The sequence below is a fragment of the Amblyomma americanum genome, chromosome 4, assembly GCF_052857255.1.
Source record: "Amblyomma americanum isolate KBUSLIRL-KWMA chromosome 4, ASM5285725v1, whole genome shotgun sequence".
Classification (NCBI taxonomy): domain Eukaryota; kingdom Metazoa; phylum Arthropoda; class Arachnida; order Ixodida; family Ixodidae; genus Amblyomma; species Amblyomma americanum.
The window spans coordinates 198276031-198281613 of NC_135500.1; the positions used below are offsets into that span (position 1 = coordinate 198276031).

The 5583-nt window shown below is 49.4% G+C and overlaps 1 pseudogene across 1 annotated transcript; it reads left to right on the forward strand.

Moving 5' to 3' along the window:
• Positions 1 to 4203: 4203 nt before the first annotated feature.
• On the forward strand, positions 4204 to 5289 carry LOC144129007 (receptor expression-enhancing protein 5 pseudogene; annotated as a pseudogene). The gene has a single exon (XR_013313847.1). The product of XR_013313847.1 is annotated as a receptor expression-enhancing protein 5 pseudogene (transcript).
• Positions 5290 to 5583: the final 294 nt, after the last annotated feature.

The following is a 5583-nucleotide window of genomic DNA, read 5'->3' on the forward strand; positions in this document are numbered from 1 at the left end:
CGAAGAACTGTGTCTTTTTTTTTTGTTGATGCTGCGTGCTTTTTGGCCGCCGAGAAAAAGTGCCCGGCTCAGCTTCGGGAACAAGTACGCCACGATCATTGCGTGCTCGTTCTCCACTGTCGGTGGTTAGGGCACTGCACTCATGCATGGGGCATGGGGTCATTCTGCTCTGCCTTGCGGTATCGACAGCGTGGGTGCAGCGATGTGTTTCTAAGCCTAGCTGTCTAGTCCAAACGCTGGGCTAAAGCGAGGGCTTGCATCAAGCCGTTTCAGCATCAAGACTATCTGTATTCATTTTCCACGCATACTTTGCGTAATTTATCTATGCGTGCTACTGGTTAAAAAGTACGCCTATAAAATATAGACTTATTATCAGCTCGTGAATCTTCGAAAACAAAAAAAGAAAGTGAACCGAAGTCAGTTTTCCTGGTATGAAGGGTAACATTACTTCCTACCTGCTATCTCATGCAATCTAAGGAGATATCGCAAGAACTAGTTTATAGCTGTTAAGAATAAGAAAGTAAAAAAAGCCCGCAGTGCCCCTGGCACGTGTGTCTATGCTTTGATCATGCCGTAATGATAGAAGCACATATTTCATTTAATGATAGAAGCACATATTTCACTGAGCAGGAATTTTCTTGTCTTACGCGTGATAAAAAGGTGCACTGCAAAAGTAATCTGTGTAAGATAGAATGGAAAAGTAGGACATAATTTGCTGTGGTTCTGCGTATCGACAGAAAGGAAATATTCTCCTACAGTTGCCATGAATCACAGAAATTAAAGGTGAGGGTCAAGCGATTGGACCGGATCGTGGAAGACGCCACGGTGGCTCAGTGGTTTTGGCGCTCGGCTGCCGGCCCTAAAGACGCGGGTTCGACCTCCGCCGTGGCGGTCGCATTTAGATGGAGGCGAAATGCTAGAGGCCCGTGTACTGTGTGATGTCAGTGCACGTGCCATACCATGCTGAATACGCCGGTTCTCGTCCAAGAACCCCAGGGGGTCGAAATTTCCGGAGCCCTTCACTACGGCGTCCGTCATTGCCTGAGTCGCTTTGGGACGTTAAGCCGCCATAAACTAAACTTTATCGCAGACGGTCCACGCGGACTGCCTACCACATAACGCAAACCTCACAACTTTCAAGGACATTGAGCATGTTTCTCCCTATAGGAATCAGCACAGAACGCTCAATGTCACTCAGAGGTCACTCAAGGTCACTCACTGCGTCATGTGGTAGGCTGTCCGTGCGGATCGTCCACGGTCCGGTCTGCTCGTCTGAACCTACCTTGACATACTCATTTGAAACGAATGCGCTCCCAACGAAGGTCAAAGATGAGTTGAATTTCATACTGCCAGTGAAACACAAGTCCGGCTCTCCAAAAAAGGATGAAAGAGTGCATATGCTGTTTTTTCATGTCATTAATTTTTGCTCCCTTCGTTAAATGAGGCTTCTTATCACTTTTATTTATCGATGGGGGATGTCAGCCCAATAATCACGGTCGCCATTAAACACGAGCTAAAGCGTTGTATGAAATATTCGATGACATCACTGGAACGGCACAGCAAACATCATATTGCGATAGGAGCGACTCTGTAGTTGAGTTCGCCGCTGAGTGCTAAAAACTGTGCAGCAAAAAAAAAAAAAGAGCAATGAAACGAACGCTGAATGACATTGCCGTTCGCTGACAACCAACTTCCCACTCTGACGTGGTAAATTTGGGGAAAAAACCCACACACAAAACAAAGTACGAAACGAGCGCAAATTGACAACCAATTTTATTTTGTTCGTAGAACGTGGGGCTGTTTGCTGCGAACAAGAAACAAACCAGGCATGCGCAGCCAAAAATCCACGCATGTTACATTCTGCAGACGCAAAGGCCGATTCTTACAGTATGTTATCATAAAAGCCTATTTCACTATTATTCAGCTCAATATAACAGGCACTGATAATGTTACATCCTTTTTTTGTTTATGACATAAATTTCTATCAATTCACGTGCGATAGTGCTGCGGCTCTTGCGCAGAATTCTGATCATTCAACACTGACCTACAGTCCTTGCAAGTCAGGCAATATTTACGCAAATTAGAACCCTACACCACCGATAACGATAGGTCATGTTCCCGTGCAAGATTCTCCACGCTGCGTCCAGTCTGGCCTACGTACTTTTTCCCACAAGTTAGTGGCATCTCGCAGACGACTCCGACATCCCATTCCACAAAAGGCCTAACGTGCTTCTTGCCGCATCTACTTTTCTTTGCTCTTTGTTTGGAGATACGGGGCCATAGCTTTGCCAGTTTCTATACCCTTTTGCTTCAGCCCCGAGGCACCTAGGTTTGATGGGATCTTTACTCGCTATCTGTTTCGCGGGCGTCAAAGACGCTTCGAGTGCCCTTGCTGCGGCTAGGCTACCGTAGACATTTGCGCATCCAGCAAACCTTCTTTCATTTGTAACCATCACACGTATTAACCTGACAAGTTCTGAATCCACCGCGGCATCCCATCGGACGTGTTACAGCGTCGTGCCAAGAACACCCGAGCGAACGCCAGATGACGGTCTCGTCAACACGCTTCCTAGTAGCGTGTCAACCACCTTCCAACACGGATGGGCCAGCACCAAAAGCGGGGGAGGGGGGAGTATATATGGCGAGGAATCCGTGCGCAGGACGCCGCGGTGGCTCCAATAAGGATGTGGGACAAAAACATCAAGAATCCAACCCGGAGGAATGCATCTCCGACGCTACAAGGAACAAGCTATTTCATTCAGTGGAGCGAGATATTGCGGAAGAGCCTATTTCTCGGAACGCTTTCTTGGCGCTGCCGGCGTCAGGAAGTGGAAGGGGGTCGACGCGCCGTGGGCGCTCGGGGAAAAGGCCTCGCCACCGAACACGTTCTTCGACATGAGCGGCAGCAACCAACAACCACCGTCTCAGGAACACTTCCTTCCTCCCTTCCTTCGAAGCCTGCGCCCGAAACACGCCTGAGGTGCAAGCCTCCGCCGTCTGTGAGACCCCAAGAATTCGATAAAGCACATCACATGGCGAACACGGATCGGTCATCCGGCTCGTGTTTGGTTCGCAGCGGCGCGCCCGTTGGAGGCGGGGAGATGGAGGGAACGTTAATTTACGAGATATTTGATCAATATATGTCCGGCTACTGATGGGCAGCGTCGAAGTGAAATGACTGAGGGCGAAGGATGATCATGAGAGGGAAAAAAAGAGATGACCTAGGCCGGAGCTTTGTGCGATCCGTTCGTTGTTTCGGGTCTGTGTGCTGTGCTGCGCGTCTGATTGTTTGGCTGGCTTCAGGAATGCGACAGCGCTCGATCTCTTGTCTGTCCGCTCACCTTTCGACTTCTCCCAATCTGGAATGTTCTGAGCAGAAGGCAAGAAATAAAAAAATGAAATCATTGGAGGCGTGTGAGGTCGTCGGATTACAGCGCCACTAAGAAGAAAGTACTGACATACTTCTTCTCCGGGTCTAACACAAAATAAAGGGGACATGGGCCGGAGTGGGACGCAGCTAAGTTTTGCTAATTGATTGCCAATCACAACAAGGATCTTGCGAGAAGGAAGGCTCAGAAAGCAGGGAGAGGTGATGAAAATGATCGAAGTTAATTACAGAGAAGAACAGAAGCTTCTTAAGGGATGGAGTGGCTAGAGTCCACGTTAAGTTATCCAGCACACCAAATAACATTTGCTCTAATCATGTTAAGTTCAGAATCTTTCGAGCGACTTTTTTCATAGAGGGTGCGTTGTGATCATATGTGAATTGCACAGTGCATAGGAAGGCTGTTGATCGAACTTGTATGAACAATCGCATATAACTAGACATCAAACTTTTTCTTAACTAAAGTGTTCTTATACTTCACTTTATCCCACCTTCTGAAATTGTCCGGTAATTTATGGCTAGTTTCAAAGCACTCATCCCGGCTCAAAGCGCGAAAGCACGTGGTTTGAATCACCGCACGTTATCGGGTCGAAAAGCAGACGCAGGTCGAAGAGCACTGGAGCATGACAGGCTTCAGTGCAATAGATGAACAATGCGAAGCGGTTAACGAACTTCGCCGCCTCGACTGCAAAGAGGCGTAGTCACTTATCTCTCTCGTACTCGTGTCCGGCTACGCGATAAGCTGCGAACGCGTATCACGAAGGCCGCCTATAGTTGTGGCTCTTATCTCAGAGCGCGCACGCGCTTGTCACAGCGTCAATATCCGCTGCCGGATACGGTTCAGAACCTGCGCCTGCGCTGTACTACATTTCCTCGCCGAGTGCAGAGGAGGCAGACAGCCGCCCATCCGCTTCGTCTCAGTCTTCGACTCGAGCCGCCCTCCGCGAAGAGACAACATGGCTGCCGTGCTCAAGTGTACCGTCGAGAAGGCCGAGGCCGTCGCTGCCGCTCTACCCGGCCGCGTACAGTGCGTCCTCAACATCGCGCAGGACAAGACAGGCGTGCCACGCGCCTACTACGTGCTGGGCCTCGGAGCGTTCTTCGCTGTCTACATGATCTTCGGCTACTTCGCCGAGTTCCTCAGCAACGTCGTTGGTCTCGTCTACCCGGCGTACGCTTCCACGCGCGCCATTGAGTCGGCCGACCGGAATGACGACACCCGCTGGCTCACCTACTGGGTCGTCTACGCCTGCTTCACGATCGTGGACTTCTTCGCCGACGGCATCCTGAGCATCTTTCCCTTCTACTGGCTCGCCAAGATGCTTTTCCTCGTGTACTGCTTCGCGCCCGTGAGTAACAATGGTTCTGTGCGCATCTACAACGGCCTCATCCGCCCGTACTTCCTCAAGAGCAATACCACCCTGGAGAGCGCCTACGCCAAAGTGAGCGCGAAAGCTGCAAAAATCCTTGAGAACAACATCATGGATTCTCTCGACAGTAAGAACCAGTGAAGCTCTTCTGCTGTTCGAGTTGCATCTGACTGCGTCAGGTGCACAGCAACACCGCTTAATTGCGGAACAGATTGCAGCAGACGTTGCCCGGATGACAGCAGTCGGTGTGCCTGGCTATCTTCCAGTCCGGCTTGTCGGGCGTGTCAAAGTACGAACCGTCGCGTGGGCACCGCTGGAAGTAAAGAACCGTATCAGGCGGCACACAAGTTTTATCGAGGAGTCGGCATCCTCGAAAACATCAAGTGGGACGATGTGCGTGCGTGTAGTGACTGCGGACCTAACTTATAGTAATTCGTTTTCACTGCCTGTTTCGTAATTATAACAGAATTTCTTCAAAACGGGATGTGTCGCTTTGAACGAAATAAATCAAACGTGGGAACAGTTTTGAGCTCATGCCTCCGACTCTCTGGTCTTTCTTTTTTTTTTTCATCAGTAGGATCAGGAGAGGCTCCATAAAGCTGGTTATCCGCATTATGGTGCGTGATGCTGATCAGAATTCTAGGTAAGTATTAGGAGTGTTTTTCTAAACAGATAAATTCCAGTTTTACACGCAGCCTGCCCGCCGTGGTCTGTGAGTATTTCACCTTAAACGTGAAGCGCTCAGTAATCTGCAAAAAGAAGTTATTTCTAGGACCACTTTTTTTGTTTCTCCCACAAAATTCGCACCTCAAGCGCAGTCCTGTCCTT